Genomic DNA, 26,870 nt, shown 5'->3' on the forward strand with positions numbered 1-26,870 from the left:
ACAAATTAGTAACACCCGTATGAGCAAAGCTCTTGTTCGGGTGTAGTTTTAGAAATACAAAAATTATTGCACACAAATTATTTTATATACAAATACAAATAAGAATCTGAAAAAACTTAAACTACAAAATATCAATTTAATTACTGTGACTGAGTGGTCAGACCTCCAGCCTGTCGCGCAGGCAGCCCGGGTTCGACTCCCTGTCAGACGTGGGATTTTTCATTAAAAAATCAATAATGACACTTTTGGCCGACAAGGTCGCAGTTTGAGTTTTTCTCGGGGTTTTCCCGTTTTTCCCCATATTAGGCATTTACATCATTCCGTCACCATTTCTTCATTTCGTCATTATTCCATAGCATTCGCCGATCGCCGGCTGACGACGCACGGAGGGGGCTGGCCTAAGAACGAGAGGGGGTTGCCTGCTCGTAACCTGGGTACGCAGCGAACCTTAGTGTATTCAGCCAGAGTGGGTTTGGGGATGCGCCTAGCTTGAGGATTAGCGCAATAGATCGTAACAAGTCACAGTGCTGGGTCGTAGTACCCCCTCCGGAAATTCTATTCTATTCCAATCTTGTGTAATGTTTCCTATCATAATGATGATGATGATGATAATAATAATAATAATAATAATAATAATAATAATAATAATAATAATAATAATAATAGTGGTGGTGGTGGTGGTAGGCCCTAAGTATATTGTGCTCGCTGTGTTTTAATGTGTGAAAATTTTCGCATTGCGCAAATTATTTCGAAGTTTATAATTGGAGAAATAATTAAAGTAAATTGGGAGTATTGGCGACACTGATAACGAGTTTAAGGGCAAATAAAATTAACAGAAACTAAAGGCAACTCTGTAGAGAGAAACTTGATGATATTCGTTAATTACATACTATTATTATAGTCATTAAGGCAAGAAACTTGAATCTGGCCACGAAACACGCGTGAGACATGAATATCTGGTTTGAGAAATACGAGGAGGAAGCCACGCTCCAAGATACCATTCGTGTACTCACGACTACTTAGGCTGGACTGAGCTTTAATTATATTCTGTAATGCGACTCATGATATTTATCTTCCATATTGTCTCACTGAATCACTGTATTATCACATACAGTGTTGTACCATCCCTAGAAAATTAGAACGTGAAGGAAGATAGAAACTCTATTTTTATAGGCCTACTTCTATTGCATGTTGTTGCCTTTTATGTCAGGTGAATATTCCGCAGAGGAACTGTATAACTATTTACGAGTTACACTATATTAATAAAAGTTATTATGAACTACGGCGTTGTACAAAAATAATGCAGACGTCTTTATTATTAGCAAATGCTTTATTCGTTATTAGTAGGGATGAGAATTTTATGTTCTGGAAATATGCCATATCTCCATCTTCATATTCTCTTAAAATTATTAAAAAACAAAAATAATCTCTTAAAGATACGCTCGGGCGTAAAACATGGTAACTGACAGTTTGGTAAAAAATGAGATATGTAACGTATAATATGTGTGTATCCATTGCCCACCCACTTCATGTGCGTGATTCGGGTTCCGCATGCTGCGGATAGATTGGAGAACTGTGACCCATTTTCTAGTTGTACACCACTTCGGCGGATCACATTGTACATGATGTGTATCTGTGGAGAGTTATCTCATGTATTAGGGTGAGTGTATGTGTAAGTGTAATGTCTGGAATGAGTGATGGTGATGAAGATGAGGAAGGGAGAAGGGGAACCCGGTGCCGGCACGTAGCCTACTCCTGTCGAATAGCACCAAGGGGCCGCCAGGCTTAACGTCCCCATCCGATGGGCGAATCGTTATCAACAGAAACATATGCCTTCTCTTCATATGCACTGCGGAGAGAATTTGGATTTAACGCAAGCATATTGGTGCAACAGAGACATATGCCTTCTCTTCATATGCACTGCGGAGAGATTTTGGATTTAACCCAAGCATATTGGTGCACAATCTAGTGATTAGAAGTTGTGCACTGCCATCTCTCCTAGTCCCGAGGTAGAAATTTTATATTAAAATTTCTGACCCCTCCGGGAATCGAACCCGGGCCGGCTAGTCTGGAGGCAGACACGCTACTCGGCGGACTTGTAGCGTATAATATGGTATCTTACATTCTGCGTCTAATGCAGTACTTAGTTTTCCAACATCTCAACACATGGCAGAAGTAGGGGATTTTATTTTTCTGGTAGCTATAGCTAGGTACAAACTGTTGCATATAAATATTTACGTGACTTACTATGTTTTACTCCCGAATCTCCTTAATTGATTAGAGTAATATGCGGAATAATACTTGTATAATATGATATTATAACCTTGCAAATAAGTACAGAATGTTTCAAGGTTCACCAAAAGTCTACCGGCTCAGTTTCTTACCCGATTTACTGCTTCATAATGGCAGGCCGTTATATTCCATGTTATCAATGTAAAGAAATATATTTTTTTGTGTATGAGTAGTTTCAAAACCGTTAAATCCCTATATCAGCATTACTAAATCTAATTTTTCTTCCGCTGAATAATAACTTAAGAAGTCTGTATCTAGCATTCAACATCAAGCCCATGTCCTATTAATGCAACTTGGACGCCATCAAAAACACTGTCCATGGAATCTGTGAAGTGACACTGAAAAAACAAGCCTTCTGTGCATATGGTGTCATAAAGAGCCGGTCCAATGAGTAGTCAGAAAGGAATTACTTGGGAGAGGGAATATAACGCGGCTTGGAGAAAGAGAAAGTAAAGGGGAGGGATTAGGCGCTGTCAGGTTCCACCCTCTCCTGAGTGACGTCATGCAAGACCATACTTCCAGATTATAGGAACGATGATTCCATTTCTGCAATTGGCACATCAAAGTACAAGATGGCGCTCAGGGTGCTGATGCTTCCGCTAACACTAGTCAAAAGGACAACAATTCTTTATAGGAAGCCTAAGCGTAACATGTTTGAATTAAATATTACACGTGTAAGGAACTTCAAAATAGAGCGAGAGAAAGAAAAGGGATGAAAAACTCTAGACCGAAACATAATTGAGTGTTTATCTCGAACAATAACCTCGAGATTTGTGTACAATGTTGAGAGAAATTGCAGCAGCAAGTAAAAGAAAGATACTGTTCTCCAACCAGGAGATTAACAGTGAAAGGAATGTGCTTACTATTGCGTCATCTATTGGAGCGATGTATTGTCCGTTACTCAGAAGACGAGCGGAAAGAATGTGACCTTCTTGACTATCGCTGTTGATTATTATAAACATCGCTCAGATAAGCATCACAGTAGCCAGATTATTACTCGTACAGGAAACATGAGTAACAATGCGTATGGAAATTAAAGCTAAGTTGAACAGAAGGAGACCTAATGTTTCCGCTTACTGCAGTAGGCCTACAAATATTGCACGTGTTGTCGTACGTTATCTGTTCAAATCCCTTCCTCCTCAGTCCGCTCTCGTCTTCTCCTGAGTCACCGACAGTAGATAGATAATATTACCCTTATAACGTCAGTTTAAAAAACATGCGCTCTCCTGTATATATTATTTCGTCTATGGAGGGATTAAAAGATCAGGAGATTAACCGTGATCTAATTTTGTGACTAGGGTAATATAAATATGTGTGTATCAGTGTTATCGTTTGTGCATTGAGAGTTAGACAATGGAGATGCGTGTACCCACGTGTGTGACCTTATGACATCTTATGACATCAACATTTATTCACGGCATTAACCCCGTTGCGTCTCATTCCCCTGAGACTTTTTCCTGGTTGGAGTACAGTAAAAGGAACTTCAGTAACTATTTTTTTTTTATTTGAAACATAACCTGAAAATGTTTTATTATATTTGTGTGTCTATGCTTTCATTTTAAAAGCAAAATTAACATCTAAAAGTCAAAATATTCGGGAACACCAACTTTGAATTTGCTACATTTCACCCCAGCCTTGATACTGGATTACTTGTGCGTCACAACTCCAAATTCGGTCATGTCTGTCCCAAGTTACAAACTTCTACCAGCGTGACCGCAAACAAGTTGTTAATTTGTAAACTACTATTGTGGCCACATCTCTAGATGTTGTCAGTTAATTTGTTTGCGAAAAGAGAGTGTGTACCTGTCCATCACGAGAACCTAACTCTGAATTCAGTGGATAAACTGCAAGAGCTACAGCTTCCCTCATTCATTACTTTTCCCGTTACTGCCGTACGATTACTTTTTGTAGGTCGTCACTGTAACATTTGCCGCGTCTGTGACTTAAACGCTAGCTCGCTGGTCTTCCATCCAAGCGACCCGCTTTCGATCCTCGGCCAGATTGTGTTGGGATTTGTGGTGAACTAAACAGACCTTACAGGAAGTTTTTCTCTTGATAAGCTCGTTTCTCTCTATCATTCTACCTACAATCTACACTTCACCCTCATTTAGTCTATCATCTACAGTAAATGAAAATAAGCTGGATTAGCACTGGTTTCCGATGCTGATATTAGTAATGACTTGGGACTTATCAGCCCTGGCTCTGTCAGGGCTGAGACAGGATGACCCACTTGTCGGTATCGGATTCATGAGTGCCACCTAGACCGCTAGTTGGAATAGGACAATCGTGACATTTGGCAATGAGCCAAATAAACCTAGGCCTAAGTGCAAGACTCCATCCTAGGTTCGGTCCTTGGAAAGCTAAGACAAACGAAGACATTATTTTAGGACATATTGAAAAGAATCTGACATGAGAGTGTCTGAATCAGGGATGTAGAACTGGGCGAGAGAGAGAGAGAGAGAGAGAGAGAGAGATGGGGGGAGGTGGAAGCATGGGAAAAGAATTGGTTCTCCTTCCACAGTCTACCGGCGTTGAATAACGTCTCCGTGATCCGTCCGCAACCTTGTGGGGGATTACAAGAGACTGGTGCTTATGAACAGAATGACGAAAGTGTGTATGCTCTTCTAGTACCACAGTGGGTTTCGACAGTTCCGTCTCACAAACGGCAAATTTCTCAAATAGAAAAAGAAGAGTTCATTAATTTAAAATCAGTGATTAGGGGAACATGGGGCAGGACGGGGGTAGTTAATGTTTGAATGCTTTTATTTGCTATCAAATAATGTAAATGTATGTGTTCTATGACATATATGCTTTTATTACACTGTAAACAAGTAAAAAAATATGCACTTCGAGTGAAATCCGGTCATTATAACCTTAAAATAAATTAGTTTTTCGAAATGTGTGTTTTGCCCCGTTCTGCCCCACGTATGGGGCAAAATGGGGTATCTATTTTTTGTAATAATTAAATGGCAAAGTGACAAAAATTATATACTGAAAGTGTGACTACTACAACATTTTACAAGTTTACTTGAGAAAAAGTCATTCGCAAAATACGCAAATGTGCGTGGCATCCTCGTCTTTACTGTCTACTCCTGCGCAACAATTGTGAGCCCATTTGAGACATGATACGCATCTAATCCAACCTTCTTCTGACAAACAACAGAACGAACAACCCATTACAGGAGGTGAAATTTAATTAAATATGACTTGGGGCAGGACGGGGTACTGCCCTGTTTTGCCCCACCCCGTTTTGCCCCACAGTCACAATTTCTAAGTTATGAGGTATTGGCAAGAAAAATAACGCACGAAATTTAAGAAAGTTTCGGAATTAAAAGCCAGGTAAGCACTCTATAATATGACATTAAAATAGATTATCTAAATGAATCTCATTTCTACTTACGTGTGACAAGAGAACACTTTAAAGTTGCAAATGAATGATACAATATGATGCAGCAACCGAATAACATACAACAGATGCAAGGAACGGCAGTAAGTGTTGTGTGATGATATATTTACATGAGTTGACGAAGTTGTAAAAAAAATTCGGTAGATTGCACTATTTGTTGGGAAGATAGAGTCTATACCCCGTCCTGCCCCCATTCCCCGTCCTGCCCCTTATTCCTCTAAATTTGGATGTCCTAATCATAAAATATTCTATTTTCCTTTAACAAAAGTTATTACTACAAGATACTACAGAACCAATTCCCGTTCAAATGCCAAACTTCTTATTGCTCATATAGGGGCATGTCTAATTCTCCTACGTAAGCAGTCGAACTATAGGATGCCGAACTTCTTTTCTGTCGAACTAAAGAGCTTCCACTGTATTTGAACTGTTTAAGACTCGTATAAAATATATAATAAGCTATGCAATCTATTCTGTGGCAGGGAGGGAAAAGATCTTAAATAAAAATGTTATGCTTTTCAGGAGAGCAGTAGAAAGATTGAAATTGGTGTCAATTATAAAGTTCTTTTAATTAAGAGGTTTTTCCTAGATGTTATTTGTTTATATTTCTTCTAAAATAGGTAATGTTGTTCATTTAACAATTTTCTTGATTATTTCCAAAAATAGCCGCACTTAAGCCCTTTTAAGACTAGAGCCCAAACTGAGAAGAAGGGATTATTTAAACATAATATTTTTTCATGTCAAAATAAATGGGAAATGTAAATTATTAGGAATACAAAATAGATCTTACACAATACACGACTGTATACTCTGGTGCTTAAAGTTTTAAAAGGAAAGGGCATCAGTATGTGATAAAATAGCTAAAATAAAAGTTAGACCTTTTTAATAGGGAAGCATGGAAAGTAAACATGTGATGGTTTGTAAGGAATAAAGTATTAAATATTCTAAAGTCCTTTATTCTGTGTGTGCTCGATTCAAAAAGTACTTAGGACATTTCGTAACGCTGTATAAACCCAGTCAGGAGTCTTAGGCCTATTTGACTTTAACTGTTTTACCAGATTGTAGAGAATTGTTTCTGCTTTCAGAATATATAAAAATCTCATTTTCACAAAAAAAATGACTTAAGACCTTTCTCCTCCCGGCCACAGTATTATAAGTGCGAAGAATTCTATAAATTGGACAATAATCATACGCACTTTGTGATTGTGATTGTTTTAAATACAGAAGTATTCATTTCCCATTTCTCTTTAAACTGGTATTTTCCGACTGACATTGCGCTGAATTCCACTACTATACCTGGTAAGGTTTATCTTGCCTCAGTAGCAATAAAACGAAGTCCCTTCAAATGAGGGTGGAGATTATAGGAGGGTTGTAGATTTTCAGGGTTCCTTTCAAAACCTTGTTATTGTACAGGCTACCGGAACTCAATTTCTTGAAAGACAAGCTCAGTGACGGAATTACACAGTACGAAGAGAGATATTTTTAATTTTATTATGCGCTACAGAATGTATCAACAAGTCCCTTCCGCCACTGGATGGATGGACGGCATCGCGCCACTCCCCCCATCGCCATAACAATGCAGACAAAGTAACACATATCTCCTTTTTCTCTCTTTTCACAGTGAGACATGATACATCACGTCCACGCCTGTGAAGTAACGGCTAGCGCGTCTGGCCGCGAAACCAGGCCGGGTTCGATTCCCGGTTGGGGCAAGTTACCTGGTTGAGGTTTCTTCCAGAGTTTTCCCTCAACCCAATGTGTGCAAATGCTGGGTAACTTTCGGTGCTGGACCCCGGACTCATTTCACCGGCATTATCACCTTCATATCATTCAGACGCTAAATAACCTGAGATGTTGATAAAGCGTCGTAAAATAACCTACTAAAAAAAAGATACATCACACAGACTTTAGATGGAAGACGTATGCGGGCACTACCCGTAACTCTTCATAATCTGCTGTTTAACTTGAGGTTTGCTGTAGCATTACCAGGTTGTTATACTATTAGGAATGAGAACTGCAGCATCACGATGGAAGCTGGGGTCACGGGCTTATCCTCTAGGTACAAACACCCATTCAGCAGACGGGATTCGAGACCGGGTCGTTATGCTTAACAGCTTAATCATGGCACACCAGTTACAAGCGGCTCCTTCATAAAGTAATGCATCATTAAAGAAAACAAATGGAGCACTGTGTAAAGAGGCGCCGACCTCTTTTATATGAATTAGAGCTTGAGGGGTGAAGGACCGAAGACCGAATTGTGCACTATAAGCTACGTGTAATGACGGCGTGGCCACACCAGAGAACCGGGAACAAGGCTTCGGCTTCTCCCTACCTTTCAGCAGCTTTGTGATGTCCACAAGGTGTAGCGAAAAAATGTTTTCTATGAGAAAATATACGTAATGAATTACTGCATGAGTGATAATTAGGGACCGGATTTTTACGGAATTACATATTATATTTCTTTCAACCTAACCGTATATAAATAACAAATCTTTACGTATCTTGTAATTACCATTAATATATTAAAATTTGATACTACCTACATATTTTTACATATTTACCCCACATTACATATTATGGCTTGGTATTACATAAATCTACATATTTAGGGGTTTTATTCATTTTTACTTCTTTAAAAGGAAAAAGTAAACTTCTACTGGGGAAGTTTACAATTTGAAATACACAGATTTAAAAAGCCTTTTTACCTACCCGAGAAAGGATAGCCTATATTTCGGGACGAAACGTAATATCTTTGTTCCAGGAAGTAAAAGAGGCACTCACCCCTTACCGCCCACTGTAAATATGAGTGAAGGAAAGGCAACCTTTCTCATACAAATAATTTGTATTGTAAAACTCAAGAAGGAAATAATCTCATACGCATAAGCGGACGACATAGTAGTAGGGTCTAAAGATCTTACAAAGTTACAAGAAACAATAAACATCACGGTAAAATGGTGCAATAAAAACAAATTTGATATAAATGTGGACAATACAGAAATAATGATACTCAGAAAAGGCGGAAGAGCACCAGAAACAGTAGAAATCGCGATGAAGAGCAGAAAATTAAACATTGTACGAGACTACAAATATCTAGGCTTAACATACAAATCAGCGCAGATATTGATATTAAATATTTTCATGATTTTACATATTTTTGGTACATATTCAGCTTATTTTTCTTACATAAATATGTATATATTTTACACCTTGATATCACATAAAAATCCGGTCCCTAGCGATAATGAACGTTTTTTGCCAATCATGTTTTTTAATAACTTTACCGTTGTTGTTGGTAGCCCTTGCAAGTTAAACTTACAACACACGTGCGGTAATTAAATAAATCAAATCAACTTTTATTTATTTAGGCTACTTGAAAGTAACGAACTATCAGTATCGCGCACAACTATGTGCTGTGAGGAAATAACTAAATGTCTTATTATAGCTGTACTCTTTCTAAATTAATTTATTGGAGTGGGAATTTGTAAGAAAATAGGAATTAATGTAGATAAGACGTAAGCGTGAAAACCATTTCTGACGACTTCCGGTTATTTCTCTGAACGCCACTCGTGCGGTCGTTGTAGAACGCGAAAACATCCATGGAGTAAAATACGTATTCAAGCATTAACATATACCGGTATAAGCAATTTATTTACACTGATGTATAATTAAGCCTCACTTACAAACATTTTCTACATGTTATCTATTTATATTGATGTATAATTAATGTGTTGCCTACCTAATTCTTTGAAGACAAAACTTAACTTTCTAATTAATTTTATTACAACATTTTCATAATCGTTGCCGAATAATAATAAAATGAATAAGGCCCGCTCCCACTTAGCGGAATCGAATCGAACAGAATTTCTCTTCACAATGTATTTAAATGGAAGATAGCAGAAAGCGGCGCGTCGAATCGAATCGAAGCGAATCGAACAGAACAGAATTCATGAGCTAGCATATTTATTCCACTGCCGGAATAGAATTATTTCTTGTTTTGGGTATGATCGTAAGTTCTCGCGAAGCCTTCGTGAAAAAACAATTGAACCACATCCATTCTTGACGGTTTAATTTGTTTACTATTAAAAGTTATTGCTGAAATAGTACGTGTACAAAAATCACAATGTAATATGTACGAAGAAAAATTAATAAATCTTGTGTAGAATTATTCTCTTTTGTATGACAAAACACAAAAGTACTGCTCGATTCGATTCCATTAGATGTGAGCAGCAGCAGACTTTTCGTTTCGATTGGGTTCGATTCCGCTAAGTGGGAGCGGGACTTCACATCTATCGACAAATACGAATAATAACAAATGAATGACACCTATCGACAAATAACAAACGACAATCACGCATGAAAATGTTAGCGTCCAAAAGCAAACTATTTAAATTAAAAATGATTAATAGTAATTAATTTTTTTATTGAGATCGGCTAAAGAATAGTATGCAATAAAACTCTTAATTTAAGCCTAGCTGCCGAAATGTAGAATATAGCAATATACGTTACAAGAGCGGTATGTTGACGTTTTCATGGTCGAGGAAAAGATTGAAAAAAGCGAAACGTAGTTGAGCTTTTTTAATTTCCGAGAACATGAAAACAAACATACCGCTCGTGTATCGTACATTATTTTGTGCGAAGATCGTTTATTACATACCTGAAAGACGAATTTCTAATTAGTTGCAATGAATTCTCCACGTTGGTTTCTGTTTAATGGCGGCAACTTCGGAAAACCAAAATATCTTTCTTCAACATTGTTGCTATAAAATGTTTTCTGTGTTTACTATATTCCAGCAGGCCGTGATATACGTCTGTCTTTTTTTCCCCCAGTCTATAAATGCGAACTTAAAACAAACGGTAAGGTTATGTAATGATTTATTTTTTATTTTAATATTTTAACAATATTATTTATATAACATATTGCAGTAATAACATCGGCATCTGGAATCTTGTTGATTTTTTCACGGCTTCCTTAATGTTTCTTGTATCAGGAATGCAATAAGTTTCGTGGAGTAGTAGACTTTACTTAATTTTTGCAAATATTTAAAAACAATAATTAACATTGCAATTTAGGTGAAATTGCAGTGGTAAGTTTCCAATTTATAATTATTACTATGTTAAACGTCTCTAAAAATAATATGTTAAAAGCCTAAAGCAGTAAAATGAATGTCGCGCTTAAGCGGTAAGAAGAGGGAAATTGTTATGTGTGTTACGTTGGGAATACAGAATGTGGTATTTCACACTTACCGCGTATTGGTTTTGTGCGGAAAACAAGCAAATACGCACGATCTCGCACAAAAGTTGTTTTTTAGCAACTGAACCGAATAATTTGTTATTTCTAAGTGAAATTTTGTCGTTCCCTTAGTCTCTCGTATTTTATTTTAAAAAAAGTTGGCAACCCTGTTAATCTTTCATTGAATTAAATTAGCTCATAAATTAAGTTACTACTTTACCTTATAGATTTATCTAAATTTAAATAAATGTGTAGTGAAGATTATTGCTGGAGAACCTTTTAAGTGTAGTGAAAATATTTGTAATTTAAATTTATGTATTGTATTGATTAAGGCTGGTTGAGTGGAAGAGAAGGCCTTATGGCCTTAACTCTGCCAGCGAAAATAAAACATTATTATTATTATTATTATTATTATTATTATTATTATTATTATTATTATTATTATTATTATTATTATTATTATTAATGACTTTAACTTCACAGAATAAATCCTTGAGACCAAAGGTTCAGAATTTTCATTCACCATTTTGCGTTATTTCTTTTTATTTAGTGGGAAATGGATTTAGTTTCTAGAAAAATTTGCAATATACAGTAATAGTAAATACAATAGCATTTTTCAATGCGTGAAAACATCCCTTCTCCGCAGCAGTAAGGGCGATTATGTACAGCTGTCAATCTTAACATCAGACTTTTCTCACGAGGTAACTACGCTAACGTCCGCGGAATTCAGTCCTTAAGATAAAGCACGTGTCTGGTAACAGCGTTGCCAAACATCCATTACTTAGAGTGATTGTTTAATAATAATTAAAGTAATTAAATGCTCTTAAGACGTAAACGTGACGGAAACATCATGTAAAATTATTTGTCGGAACTGTGAACTCAAATGTATCGGTTTTTTTCACTGATTTGTATTCTAATTACGTCTACACACCGTTTTGTGCGAAAATGGTGCCCAACTTTTATCAGTAGGCCTATATGCGGCTGTCACAAATACTGTCCAGTAATAATAATTGTGAAATATACTGTATCAATGCCGTCAAAAGCTCACTCACTCACTCACTCACTCACTCACTCACTCACTCACTCACTCACTCACTCACTCACTCACTCACTCACTCACTCACTCACTCACTCACTCACTCACTCACACATATACTGGGCCGCCAATAGGAATAGAGCTTAATCCTCCGTCTGGCAACCCGGAACTATACTGAGAATCTTGAAAAATTGGAAGACTGACAATAATAAGAAGAGATAGGCCAGACGTGACCTGTAACTTTTGTCTGGCGTTCCTTCATGTAGGAAAAGGTCAGAATATGATACCATCAACTCTACTTTCTTTTATGAACCTTTATATACCCAACATATTAAAAATATGAAGGAATGTAATTCACTTGACAAAAATTATCATATTTACTCGGGTAATTCATCCACTTGGAAATATCCCATGAAATTAAAGAAGACTATGTATCGTCATATATTTCATGCAATAATTATTTATAAAATTTCTTTATAGCGAGTATCATCATGTTAAAACTTGGATAGCTTTACCACAATGTTGAATTGCTAAAAATAAAGTAGTTTTGAGCTTAGTCTATCTTTAAAATACCATAGCAACTGTTTGCCTCTGAGGTGGTTTTTACATAGCCTACCATATTATTATTATTATTTTTTTTTTGCTGTTATATATACTCGCTTCAACATCTCTGGTCATATAGCGAGTTAATCTGGTTGAAATCCGAAGGCCTGTGTGCTATTGTTGAGACTGGTTCTATTGTTGTGAACTAGATGGCGACTGTATATATATTACTGATTTGTTATGAATATGATTTCGGTGATGAATGAGGCCGGTTATTTTCAGGGATATTGTGGCCCGAATTTCCTGGCATTTGCCTTATGGTTGAGGAAAACCCTGAAAAACCTCAACCAGGAAATTCAACCCGACCAGGAATCGAACCCGGGCCCTCTGCGTAAGAGACCAGCATGCTGACCCCTACACCACAGACGTGGTCTATATTATCTTATTTGGTCTGGATTATTGGAAAATTGTTCAAGTCCAGATTGTTCAGTCATCTGGTTGGAATAAGATTATATTCCCAAAAGAAGACTTACTTAAAGATGCTATATGTATATCTGTTAAAGGAATTTCTTAAAAAGGGCTCGGATAATACTGTAAATTTTAAACTAGACAACAATGTAATTTTATTATCGCAACAATAGGATTTGCTCTCCACACAGTAACACAGTATTCGTTAGTGCACTCCACTGACGACAATGACAATTTACTTGGACTATTACGAACAACAATGAACTGTTAATCTTAACTAATATTTACAAAGCACTATTTACAACACAGAACTGTCAGTTCTCAGTTCACAGCTCGTTTGTCTTGGCTAGTTCTTCTAGCTCAGTCACTCGCGTTCACAGAATCTCGAACCACAGACCTTCAGAGACGATCCGCTGAACTTCGAACTCAGGTCCCCCCCAACTGCGGTCCACTGCACTCGAACTCCGGGCTTCAGGCTCCACAGTTACGGACACACTCAAGTCGCGCTCTGGTCTCGAAGCTGGCTTCACTGCTACACAAGACTGGCTTACTGACTGAATGAATGACGTTCGCTTGGGTCTTCTCTTTTATAACCACAGCGACGTAGACGAGAAAGTTCCACGCGTGTCCAGAGATAGCACTCTCGAACAATCCAGATCCCTCTCCTCTCTGCCACCACCAGATGCGCGCGCAACCTCCCCTCGCGCGTCGCAGTAGTACACCGCCCCTCTACCCTCTCGGCATCCAGATGCTACCCTCGCCGCCACACCTAAGCGACCAACGGACACGCGTTCGAACCCCGGTGTAGCTGTCACAATACATTGGTGGTAATAATGAAATATCTTCTTGGAGGATTTAAAGAAGAATGCTTTCAGAGCATGGAAGGGGTGATAGCAGGAAGAAAAAGAATAAAGGGTATAAGATTTGCTGTCTCAAAAAAATAAAAATAAAAAAAATAAAATAATAATAATAATAATAATAATAATAATAATAATAATAATAATAATAAAAATTCAAATTTCAAAATTTCTTAATTAAAATTTTAATGAAAAATTGTAAATTTCCAAAATTAAAAAATTCAAAATCCTAAAAATTTTATTTCTCTTTATGTGTTATAAAATCCCAGTGGTGGTACACTTCTATTGAGTGTTTATAAATTTATTGCAGTCCTTACCTTGATAACTTTTCAAGAGTCAAGTATTAAAGGTATCTGTTTCTAGGCTTTCACGATGACTGTAATCAGAATTAGGTTTTTGTGTATGAATTACAGAAACGGAATGGTTCGTCGTCCTGTGATATTAATTTGAAACATTCTGTAGTTTGGCGTGCTGAGATTCGAATGCGCCGCATGTTCCTCGTAAAACAGGCGTTGGGTATTCAAGAACCGCGTACATAGCATCGTGTTGACAATACTAAACGCAGTCTCTTTTTTGAAAGCCAATGATGTTTTCGGGAATGATTTATGTTTCAGATTCTCTTCCAAGGTATTTTGTTATTCAAAATGCCAATAAAATGATTTTCACTGTCCTTTATCCTCACCGATCTGTGATATTAGAATCGCTATCTGAATACGTGTTATGTGGGATTCAGTACTACTTCTCTTAAATGGTATAACTCGACGATTTCTTCTCCGTACCTCACCAAGCTAATTAGACACAGGAGCGAGTGCCTCCATTAAGCGGCCTACCTTATTAGAAACTTATTGTGTTAGTATAAGATCTCAGGCTCGAATTATACTGCTATAATCATTTTCATATTTATTTATTTATTTGTTTACATACATATTTATTTATTCAGTTTTCTCATGTTACTTTAATTTGTTTATGCATAGTTTGTTTGGTTTGCTTAAGTAAATTTTCATTTTATTTATCCTTCCTCTGTTTTCCTTGTTACCGCTAGATGGCAACACTTGCCCCTGGTTCTGATTGGCAGGTCGTTTCACGATGCTAATATAGATCTACAGCAGCGGTGACCAAAACTCGAAATGCAGTGATTGATTACATGCGACAGACAGCTTAAGAAGTAAGGAGACGGAGGAAAGGTGCTTGGCATGGAAACTACAACCAGTGGTAGCCTGATTAGCAAGAAGATTCAATTCACGTTCGAATGCGGCAATAATGCTTTGTTTGTCTCCGATTCTTCAAGAACCGACTTTTGCTGTAGCCTACAAAAACCATTAAATCTAAACTTATGGTGAAATTATAATGCTAAAATAGTTCGATTATTTTTTACTTGGTTATTTAACGACGCTGTATCAACTACCAGGTTATTTAGCGTCGATGGAATTAGTGATAGCGAGATGGTGTTTGGCGAGATGAGGTCGAGGATATTCCATAGATTACCTAACTTTCGCCTTACGATTGGGAAAAAGCTCGGAAAAAAACGCAATCAGATAATCGGCTCAAGCGGGAATCGAACTTACTCAGCAGGCAAACGCACTATCGCCTGAGCTACGCGGCTGCTGTCCGATGATTCAAGCAGTGGTGATGAAATGTCTTATGGTATAGCTCGCGCAAGGAACGATTACCGAAAAGCAATGATGGCGTATGTGTGTATGTAGGCACGCCAGAGGGGCGAGAGGTGAGAGCCGATGGAAGTACTGTCTCTCCAAGAAAATGAACAGATGAGGACATTATTGTGGAAATAAAGAATGTAACAAAGGAAAAATTTGAAGTTAATTAAACGCGCAACATATGTTTACGAATGAAATAATAATACCGTGCGATACAAGACACGTATTCACATGCAATGGAACAAACTAAAGTAGTAATGTAACTATCACAACGCAAGACTGATTCTATCGATGTCATTTCTCTTTTGACTGTACTCTTGAATATTCTTTCTTGACCTTTCCTGTCGCCCGCTCTTCCTTATCGCATTGCTTGATTCGCATTCCTTCCGATGACAGGAATGCGAACGAAATAATTCGATAAGGAACAGCGGGGGACAGGAAAGATTACGAGATAACTTGAATAATATTCAAGAGTAGTCAGAAGAGAAACGACATCGATAGAGTCAGACTTGCATTGTGATAGTTACATTACGGTTTTAGTTTCAGTTCCACTGCATGTGAATACGTCTCTTGTTTATTTTATTATGTAGTGATGAAGCGTTCCGTCGCAGAGTATCATTATTTTATTCGTAAACATAATGTTGCGCGTTTAATTCGCTTCGAATTTTTCTCTTGCTACGCTCTTCATTTCCACAGGCGATGTCCCCATCTGTTCATCTTCTTGGAAGAGGCAGTACTGCCATCGGCTCGTATCTCTCGCTCCCTCGGCGTGCCTACATATACACGTCGAAACATACAGTAACGCCACCACTGTTTTTCGGTAATCGTTCCTTGCGCGAGCTATACCACTTTCCATTGCAATAGGCTTAAAATGATCGATTGATATTATGTTGTTATGAGAATCTGGTAAGGGAACTACAGGGACATCATTTTATTTTTACTAACATTTTTAATATTAACCTGTCTATACCTTTAGAGAACCGGAAACACCGCTTGCTCCCCCCTCCAAGACTAGAGTTCGATGATACTGGCGTAAAACACAAATCGCTCTACTAGGTATAGGATGGAAGAAAAGTAGTTCATCCATTTACGTAAACTAGGAAATATAACGATTTTGAGTTTGATAATTTTCATTAGGTTTTTCTTTAATCAGATTACAGTACTGTATTAAGAATAAGTGTTTTTACTCACGAAGTGAGTTATCCATGCGAACGTATTCATTATGCAGTGTATACTGTCTACAGCACATTAGCGTACAATATAGAGAAAGAAGTTAAATTGAAAAATAATCATAATATGAATATTTAAACACAATTTTGAAAATGGTGGCCGTTCATTTCGATACAGGCTTCAGTTCTTTTGTGCATATTATCGCACTATAGACTATTGCATCTAATTCCAATTGCCAGTTTCGTCCTTCGTACTAGTAACTCATGTTGAAATAATTCTGTACCTACTCTACGTACTGTGAATTCAATCTTCACTTCTGCCCGACCCGAAAATATAAAATTACTCAGACATGCTATCTACTGTCCGTCCAAGTGGTTATGCCGCAGGATTGTAGAAAGGGAGGAAATCACGTGACAGTTAATTACTTAACGAGGCCCTTTTATTTAAGTTAAATTAAACAGCTGTATAATATTACGTAAACGTAACAATTCCTAAGAGAAATTAATGTTTTCAGGAAAGAGCTAAGACAGCCCAGCTTTTACAGAGGGGCGAGCAGAAGCAGGTGGGGGAAATCGGGATGCGACGTAGGCAAACGGACAGTACCTGTGCGAAAATATGATTCAATATTGAAAGATCTTTCGTCACTGGAAAACGCGAACATATTTCTGGAACGTACTATACTCAGTAACTCAATACTGCTTACTATCTGCGGTCTTGGTTCTGTGTGGAGTTGGAACTTCCTTAGTAGAAGGGGTGGGAGTGAAGTACATTAAAAAACTCAGGTACAATAAAAATTGAAGTAAAAATAAAATGATATCCCTGTAGTAATGAGCTCTTGTCGAATCTAATTCTCGAACTGCGCACAATAGATTAGCACAAAATAATAGTTGCCCATACTAGTAAAACGGTTGGAAAATTGAAGCTCGAATAAAAGCTTATCGAAAAATTGATTAGCACACGGCAGTGAGTAGACAGTGCTCATTCACTAGGTTATCTTGCATGTCACATGACAGCATAGGCCAGCGTTTCCCAACCGAGGTTCCGCGACCTGACGGTAGGGGTTCCGCGGATACTGTTAAATCTTTCATGAACAGTTGTCCAACTCCGTCTGGTCGAAGGATATGAATGGAGTGTCTCTTTAATGACGAGGGCACTTATTCTGACTACGCATAATCTGCAATTTTAAAATTTAAACATTTTGGCTTTTCGTAGCTAAGCCTCTCAATGACTGAACTCCTCAATGCTGCACTGTTCGTAAGAAAGGCGAAGATTTTACAGAATGGTTTTGAAGCATTCCAATAGAACATTTACAGAATATCTTCTCATTTCACCATCAACACTACCGTCGTCGACGTCCCACAGGTTATACTGTATTATAGCTCTAATTGGTGAATACGAGCTCTTGAATATAGGACATATCATGTCAGTACTGTTATTGTTACACATAAAATACCTCTAGCAGTTGCTTCCTCACATTAAGAATCTATAGAATCAAAGTTTGGTCCATAAAGTAATGGTCTCATCTGAACACTACTGTTACTTGCCAGTTTCACTTGACTTTATCAACTCTCGTTTACAATATCGGAAATGTTGGGTCTTATAACTATTAGGTTAAGATTGACTTCCAGTTTCGTTCGTATAAAACGATGCTGAATGAAACGAGCACATAGTTGTGCATTGTAGACGACGAGATATCACGCCCACTTCTATCTGGAACATACCGGAATCGATTTCAGAGTGCAAGGGATTTTTCTTTTCACCACCACTTCAGAATGGCTTTGGGGCCAGTCAGCATTGTATGAAGCGAGGACATAGGACTTCTTAGCTTCAGGTAAAAGGAGCGAAGAATGCAATATTCCTGTGGCGGCTCTTGTGCTGGAAAGTACGAGTAAGTGAAGTGTTTGAAGGACATTTGATTCTAAAGCGCATGACAAGTTATTGCAGAGTAAGCTTCTGCAGCGAAGTACCATTTAGCCGAATAGCTAACACCACGGGATAACACGTCGCTTTCTACTCCGAAGACCCGAGTTCAAATCGCGGCGAATCCTCTCCTCTCCTCTCCTCTCCTCTCCTCTCCTCTCCTCTCCTCTCCTCTCCTCTCCTCTCCTCTCCTCTCCTCTCCTCTCCTCTCCTCTCCTCTCCTCTCCTCTCCTCATCTGTGTTTATTTTGTACCTTCATCATTTTTTTCCCTGTCTTCATCTTTTTTTCTTCTCTTCCTTTATCTTTTTCTCTTCCCTGTCTTCATCTGTTTCCCTTCCCTGCTTCCATATTTTTCGCTTTCCTGCCATCACCTTTTTCTATTCCCTGCCTTCATCTTTTTCTATTCCCTTCCTTCATCTTTTTCTCTTCTCTGCCTTCATCTGTTTCTTTTCCCTTCCTTCATCTTTTTCTCTTCTCTGTCTTCATCTGTTTCCCTTTCCTGCTTCCATATTTTTCACTTTCCTGCCTTCACCTTTTTCTCTTCCCTCCCTTCATCTTTTTCTCTTTCCTGCCTTCATCCTTTTCTCTTCTCAGTCTTCATCTTTTTCTTTTCCCTTCCTTCTTATTTTTCTCTTCCCTGTCTTCATCTGTTTCCCTTCCCTGCTTCCATATTTTTCTCTTCTCTGCCTTCATATTTTTCCTTTCCCTTACTTCATCTTTTCCTCTTCCCTGTCTTCATCTGTTTCCCTTCCCTGCTTCCATATTTTTCTCTTCCCTGCCTTCATCTTTTCTCTTTCCTGCCTTCATCCTTTTCTCTTCTCTGCCTTCATCTTTTTCTTCTCCCTTCTTCTTTTTCTCTTCCCTGTCTTCATCTGTTTCCCTTTCCTGCTTCCATATTTTTCTCTTCTCTGCCTTCATCTTTTTTCTTTCCCTTCCTTCATCTTTTTCTCTTCTCTGTCTTCATATGTTTCCCTTCGCTGCTTCCATATTTTTCTCTTCCCTGCCTTCATCTTTTTCTCTTTCCTGCCTTCGTCCTTTTCTCTTCTCTACCTTCATCTTTTTCTTCTCCCTTCTTCTTTTTCTCTTCCCTGTCTTCATCTGTTTCCCTTCCCTGCTTCCATATTTTTCTCTTCTCTGCCTTCATCTTTTTCCTTTCCTTTCCATCTTCTTTTTCTCTTCCCTGTCTTCATCTGTTTCCCTTCCCTGCTTCCATATTTTTCTCTTCTCTGCCTTCATCTTTTTCTTTTCCCTTCCTTCATCTTTTTCTCTTCTCTGCCTTCATCTGTTTCTTTTCCCTTCCTTCATCTTTTTCTCTCTCTGTCTTCATCTGTTTCCCTTCGATGCTTCCATATTTTTCTCTTTCCTGTTTTCACCCTTTTCTCTTCCCTGCCTTCATCTTTTTCTCTTTCCTGCCTTCATCATTTTCTCTTCTCTGCTTTCATCTTTTTCTTTTCCCTTTCTTCATCTTTTTTCTCTTCCCTGTCTTCATCTGTTTCCCTTCCCTGCTTCCATATTTTTCTCTTCTCTGCCTTCATCTTTTTCCTTTCCCTTCTTTCATCTTTTTCTCTTCCCTGTCTTCATCTGTTTCCCTTCCCTGCTTCCATATTTTTCACTTTCCTGCCTTCACCTTTTTCTATTCCCTGCCTTCATCTTTTTCTTTTCCCTTCCTTCATCTTTTTCTCTTCCATGTCTTCATCTGTTTCCCTTCCCTGCTTCCATATTTTTCGCTTTCCTGCCTTCACCTTTTTCTATTCCCTGCCTTCATCTTTTTCTTTTCCCTTCCTTCATCTTTTTCTCTTCCATGTCTTCATCTGTTTCCCTTCCCTGCTTCCATATTTTTCTCTTCCCTACCTTCATCTTTTTCTTTTCCCTTCCTTCATCTTTTTTCTCTTCCCTCTCTTCATCTGTTTCCCTTCCCTGCTTCCATATTTTTCTCTTCCCTGCTTCCATATTTTTCTCTTCCCTACCTTCATCTTTTTCTTTTCCCTTCCTTCATCTTTTTCTCTTCTCTGTCTTCATCTGTTTCCCTTCCTTGCTTCCATATTTTTCACTTTCCTGCCTTCACATTTTTTCTATTCCCTGCCTTCATCTTTTTCTTTTCCCTTCCTTCATCTTTTTCTCTTCCTTGTCTTTATCTATTTCCCTTCCCTGCTTCCATATTTATCACTTTCCTGCCTTCACCTTTTTCTATTCCCTGCCTTCATCTTTTTCTTTTCCCTTCATCTTTTTCTCTTCCCTCTCTTCATCTGTTTCCCTTCCCTGCTTCCATATTTTTCTCTTCCCTGCCTTCATTTTTTTCTTTTCCCTTCCTTCATCTTTTTCTCTTCCTTGTCTTCATCTGTTACCCTTCCTTGCTTCCATATTTTTCTATTTTCTACCTTCAAATTTTTCTCTTCCCTTCCTTCATCTTTTCCTTTTCCCTGTCTTCATTTTTTTCTTTTCCCTTCCTTCATCTTTTTCTTTTCCTGTCTTCATCTTTTCTCTTCCCTGCATTCACCTTTTTCTCTTCCCTTCCTTCATCTTCTCCTCTTTCCTTCCTTCATCATTTTTTCTTCCCTGCCTTCATCGTTTTCTTTTCCCTGCCTTCATCTTTTTTCTTCCTTACCTTAATATTTTTCTCTTCCCTTCCTTCACCTTTTTCTCTTTCCTGTCTTAATTTGTTTCCCTTCGCTGTCGCCATATTTTTCTCTTCGCTGCCTCTATATTTTTCGCTTTCATGCCGTCATCAATTTCTCTTCCGTGCCTTCGTCCCTTTCTCCTTCCTACCTTCATCATTTGCTCTTCCCTGCTTTTATGTTTTCCTCTTTCCTGCCTTTATCTTTTTCTCTTCGCTATCTTCATCTGTTTCCCTTCTCTGCTTCCATAGAGTCTGGCTGGGTGGAAGAGAAGGCCTGCTGGCCTTAGCTCTGCCAGATTAAATAAATACATTATTATTATTATTATTATTATTATTATTATTATTATTATTATTATTATTATATTTTTCTCTTTCCTGCATTCGTCTTTTTCTCATTCCTGCTTCCATATTTTTCTCTCCCCTACTTTTATATTTTTCTCTTCTCTGCCTTCATCTTTTTCTCTTCCCTCCATCATCTTTTTCATTTCCCTGCTTTCTTCTTTTCTCTTCCCTGCCTTTCCCTTTTTCTCTTTATCGTATGCCTCTTTGTCATGCTTTTTTTCGCATTCCTTTTCCTATCGCTCTTATTACCATCTTTATACAAAATTACTTATATTGTCAGCTCTTAATAACCATAGTAGTTACAAATGGAATCGGAACAGCATACATAATCACTTTTCCTCACGATAATAGTTGTGACTAAGTTTCCTTATCGGTTTCACAACTATGTTTCCGTGCTGCAAATGGTAGGGTAGGAGATGTCAATGAAATAAGAATTTATCGTTGGTGCAAATATTGCAAATGTAGACCTACTTCTTTCTCTTGTTATCTCCTATTATTTCATCTGTGATTGTAGTAGTAATGGTTTCTGTGTCCCTGCTCTGGCGTGACTCACTCTAATTTGTCAAAGTTGACGAAAACTTGGGACTCACGAGCCCAGCCCGTATTGTGGGTTTAATGCTCTGAGGAAACTTTTAACTTGCATGATGGCATTTCGTAGTTCGGGCGGCCTCGTAAAATGTCAGCGCTACTTCAGAGTATTGGTAGCGCAAACAAATACGAGTTGAATGAATAGCGGAGTCGTGTTCAGCAAGCCGTGATTTGAGAAGTGAATTCTGCTGGATCGGTCCTGTGAAGTTGAAAGAATTCAGAGATAGGCTGCAGCTAACCTTCTAGTTAATCATGATAAACGGTACATCGCTGCTCGTTAAAGTTTCAGACGGAAATTGCGGATCAGGGAGTACATTTCAATTCATTCTGCAGTGTAATGTTCCACAGCCCATACAGGAACACGTTTAGATATGTCGATAGACCGACTCACTACGGGCTGGAGGAATCTGGGCTCAGTCCGGGATGGAGGTGGGGTTCTGTATCTCGCCATAACTTCTAGTTCTGTTCCGGGGTAGGGTACACTTCAGTCTCCTATAAAATTAAGGACCGGTTCTTTGCTGAGAGTATAAGGTGACAGGAGAGTGCTGCTGAACATATCTCCTAGTATCGAGGTCCAGAAAGCCTAGGAGTCCTATCTTGATGTTTGTTTTACAGCTCAGGAGTATCAATACGTTACTTTTAAATTAATGGCAGGAAATAGTTTACTTGCTACCAACTTTGAACGTCATAATTTTTAAACTTCATTGAAGCATTACGATGTTGATTTCCCTCTTCATTACGTGAATGAAAATGTTATATTTTTATATTATTAGATACCGAATTCGATTACTGAAAAACCTTGTAAATAGATAGATAGATAGAGATAGAGATAGAGATAGAGATAGAGATAGAGATAGAGATAGAGATAGAGATAGAGATAGAGATAGAGATAGAGATAGACCACACCTGTGGAGTAACGGTCAGCGCGTCTGGCTGCGAAACCAGGTGGCTCGGGTTCGATTCTTGGTCGGGGCAAGTTACCTGGTTGAGGTTTTTCCGGGGTTTTCCCTCAACCCAATACGAGCAAATGCTGGATAACTTTAGGTGCTGGACTCCGGACTCATTTCACCGGCATTATCACCTTCATATCATTCAGACGCTAAATAACCTAGATGTTGATACAGCGTTGTAAAATAACCCAATAAAATAAAATAAATAAAATAGATATAGATATAGATATAGATATAGATATAGATATAGATATAGATATAGATATAGATATAGATATAGATATAGACAGACAGATATATGGGTAGGTAGGTATATTTATTTGTTCCATAATATTCATACATTTGCTTCATAGCATAGACTAAAGACCATATCCATTTCTTACGTTTAACATATAAAAACACAAATATGAAATATGTATAGGTTTATTAATACCTTAATAACAATAACATGTTATACAATGCAATATGTTTACCATTTAATAGTATTAAAATATTTACACAGTACCGTGAAATGTCAAGAATTCATCTACAGAATAGAAAATGTGAGATATTAAGTAATTCTGACATGCAGAATGTAGGAAATTTTCACTCACTATCAGCCATTTCAAGTGACTTATAATCACTTCATGTGCTAAACAAACTGTGAACTGTGCAAAAAAATAGCAACCATTGTTTTATATCATTCATGCTCTACCAGAAGCATCTGAAATGTCGATACGGAGAAGAATGGAACGTGTGAAGTGGACGGATAGGAAAAGAAATGAAGATATGTTGGAAAGAGTGAAAGAGTGAGTGAAGAAAGAATGATGCTGAAACTGATCAGGAAGAGGAAAAGGAATTGGTTGGGTCACTGGCTCAGAAGAAACTGCCTACTAAGGATGCATTTGAAGGAATGGTGAACGGGAGAAAAGATCGGAGCAGAAGAAGATATCAGATAATAGTCGGCATTAAGATTTATGGATCATATGAGAAGACAAGGATAAAGATAGAAAATAGGAAAGATTGGAGAAAGCTGGGCTTGCATTGAAAGACCTGCCATTGGACAGAACACTGAATGAATGAATGAATGAATGAATGAATGAATGAATGAATGAATGAATGAATGAATGAATGAATGAATGAATGAATGAATGAATGAATTGGTCTACTATGTTAATGCAATACTTAAAAATATATTTTAAAAATATATCAAGTTGAGTATTATGTATGTTCTAAAATTTTTACTTGAGTATGATAAAAGAAACTTCAGACTATCTGTTTGCATGACTAAATAAAATTGTGCTGTCTTTATCGTAAAGCTTGAAAACTAAATGGACTGACTTAGGCCTGACGTGAAAATAGTGGTCATGAAAAGATAGACATCTGTACCTAGCTATTATTACTTAATCATGAAAACAATAGTAGTTGTACATTACATCTAAGTAGAATCGATCAATTGCATGTTGGATAAAACAAGCGTCCTTTCCTCTCTAAATATAAATCGAATCTGTACATACACTTTGTACAGGAAAGGAAAATCTAGTTACTGACAATATGATTGTCGGTAACAATAATAAGCGCCTTCCCATAAAGGGTTAAATCGTGACGTCAGCCACAGTTATTTTTTTTCTGGCCATGATGAAAGAAATTGTAGATCGTGAGACGGGAATGATTTAACGTGGATGTGGAGCACAATCAGCATCGCAGAACACGATGCCCATATTACACGACTCTTTGTCTTCTCTAATTTCTCTCCAGAACAAATAGAATTAAAATCGTTCTGCCAACCATGGTGGTCCGGCCCAAGCTTGCACTGCAACGTAACTTTCAAACGAGACCTTGGCCGAAGCTACTGCTGCGCTTGGTTCATTTTGTACTAGCCCAATAGAAGTGCGGTGTTATCAGTTTTGCTACCAAAAGAGTCAACATCATCATCATCATCATCATCATCATCATCATCATCATGATCGTCTTTGTTTTTATTGTTGCCAACAATTTAATTTTTGTCATTACCAATAGCATCATCATTGCCATGGTCAAAGTCGTAAATTTAATTATCAGTAGGGCCAGGAAGTTCATACGTTTGCATATGTTTTTCCATTGGCTGTAATTCTGTCCGGGAGGAAAATGGTCTTAAGTCAATTTTTTGTGAAAATGAGATTTTTATGCATTCTGAAAGGGGAAACAATTATCTACAATCTGGTAAAACGGTTAAAGTCAAATAAGACTTCTGACTGGATTCATAGAGCGTTTATCAAATGTCTAAGTACTTTTTGAATCGAGCACACGCAGAATAAAGGACTTAAGAAGAATATTTAATACTTTATTTCTTACAAGCATCACATGTTTACTTTCCATGCTTCCCTATTAAAAAGGTCTAACTTGTATTTTAGCTATTTTATCACGTACTGATGTCATTTCCTTTTAAATCTTTAAACACTAGATAAACAGTCCTATAGGCTATTGTTTAAGACCTATTTTGTTTCCTAATAATTTACATTTCCCATTTATTTTGACAGGAAAAAGGTCGTATGTTTAAATAGTTCCTTCTTCTCAGTTTGGGTTGTAGTCTTAAAAGGGCTTAAGTGGGGCTATTTTTGGAAATCATCAAGAAAATTATTGTTAAATGAACAACATTACCTATTTTAGAAGAAATATAAACAAATAACATCTAGGAAAAACCTCTTAATTAAAAGAACTCTAAAATTGACAACAATTTCAATCTTTCTACTGCTCTCCTGAAAAGTATAAATTTTTTACTTAAGACCTTTTTCCTCCTGGCCACAGAATTAATTGCTGATTAATTATCTTCACGAATCATTAACATTTAAGCTTCAGAAACCAAATTTTATGTTGCATATATTTCCATATTTTTTTTTAAATGCATAGCCTAATATTTCATGGCATTTATATTATTGTAGCATATTTTCGCGTTTAAGCTCATTAAAGCAGATTTTATTGCATAAAAATGCATAGTTTGGATTTTTAAAATAAAAGCATCGTATTGGATTTTTAAAAACTGGTACCTATCGAATGAAATTATTATAATTACTTTTACCAGAAAAGTATTGCAAGTTTCGCGGCACACCTAGTGCTCTCAGAAATAAATGTAAGTTTAATTTCATCTAGTTTGACCTATAATGTTATTACATTTATTGCTTATTATTATTATTATTATTATTATTATTATTATTATTATTATTATTAGCCTATTATTTGTGAATCAGGTAATATAGAATTTTATTAGTGCATATTTATTGCATATTTTAAGGTTTTTAAAGGCATACTTACATGCATATTTAGTAGGTTTTCAGGGCATGAACTTCCTGGCCCTAATTATTAGTTATCACCTTGAGGGCCGGTTTCATCAACAAATGTTAAGAATACACTAACACGTCGTTTAACATATGCTGAAATTTTAACAATTTTGTTAACATTCTTTCGTGCATTTGAATTCCATCAACGATTTCCATATGGATATTAGTTAACATTTTGTTAACTCTCGCGAAAATCAGAAATAGTATTGATCATAGAGAACGTGTCAAAACTAAAGCTTTTGTGAACACGTTTCAACCTCTTCACAAAGAGAAATATAGTGCATATTAGGGTCTCTTTAACAATTATTATTTGTTATTGAAAATGAACCCCGGAACTGACGGTGTGAAAATAATAGAGGATTCAAGTTTACTAATATAGAAAGGTCTTTATTAGTGAAATTAGTAACCAAATATAAAGATATTTTGAAATACAAGAAAACAGATAGTGTGAAAATTAAAGCCAACGATGACGGGTGCGGATTACTAATGAATTCAATTGCCA

This window comes from Periplaneta americana, chromosome 9 (assembly GCF_040183065.1).
Source record: "Periplaneta americana isolate PAMFEO1 chromosome 9, P.americana_PAMFEO1_priV1, whole genome shotgun sequence".
Classification (NCBI taxonomy): Eukaryota; Metazoa; Arthropoda; class Insecta; order Blattodea; family Blattidae; genus Periplaneta; species Periplaneta americana.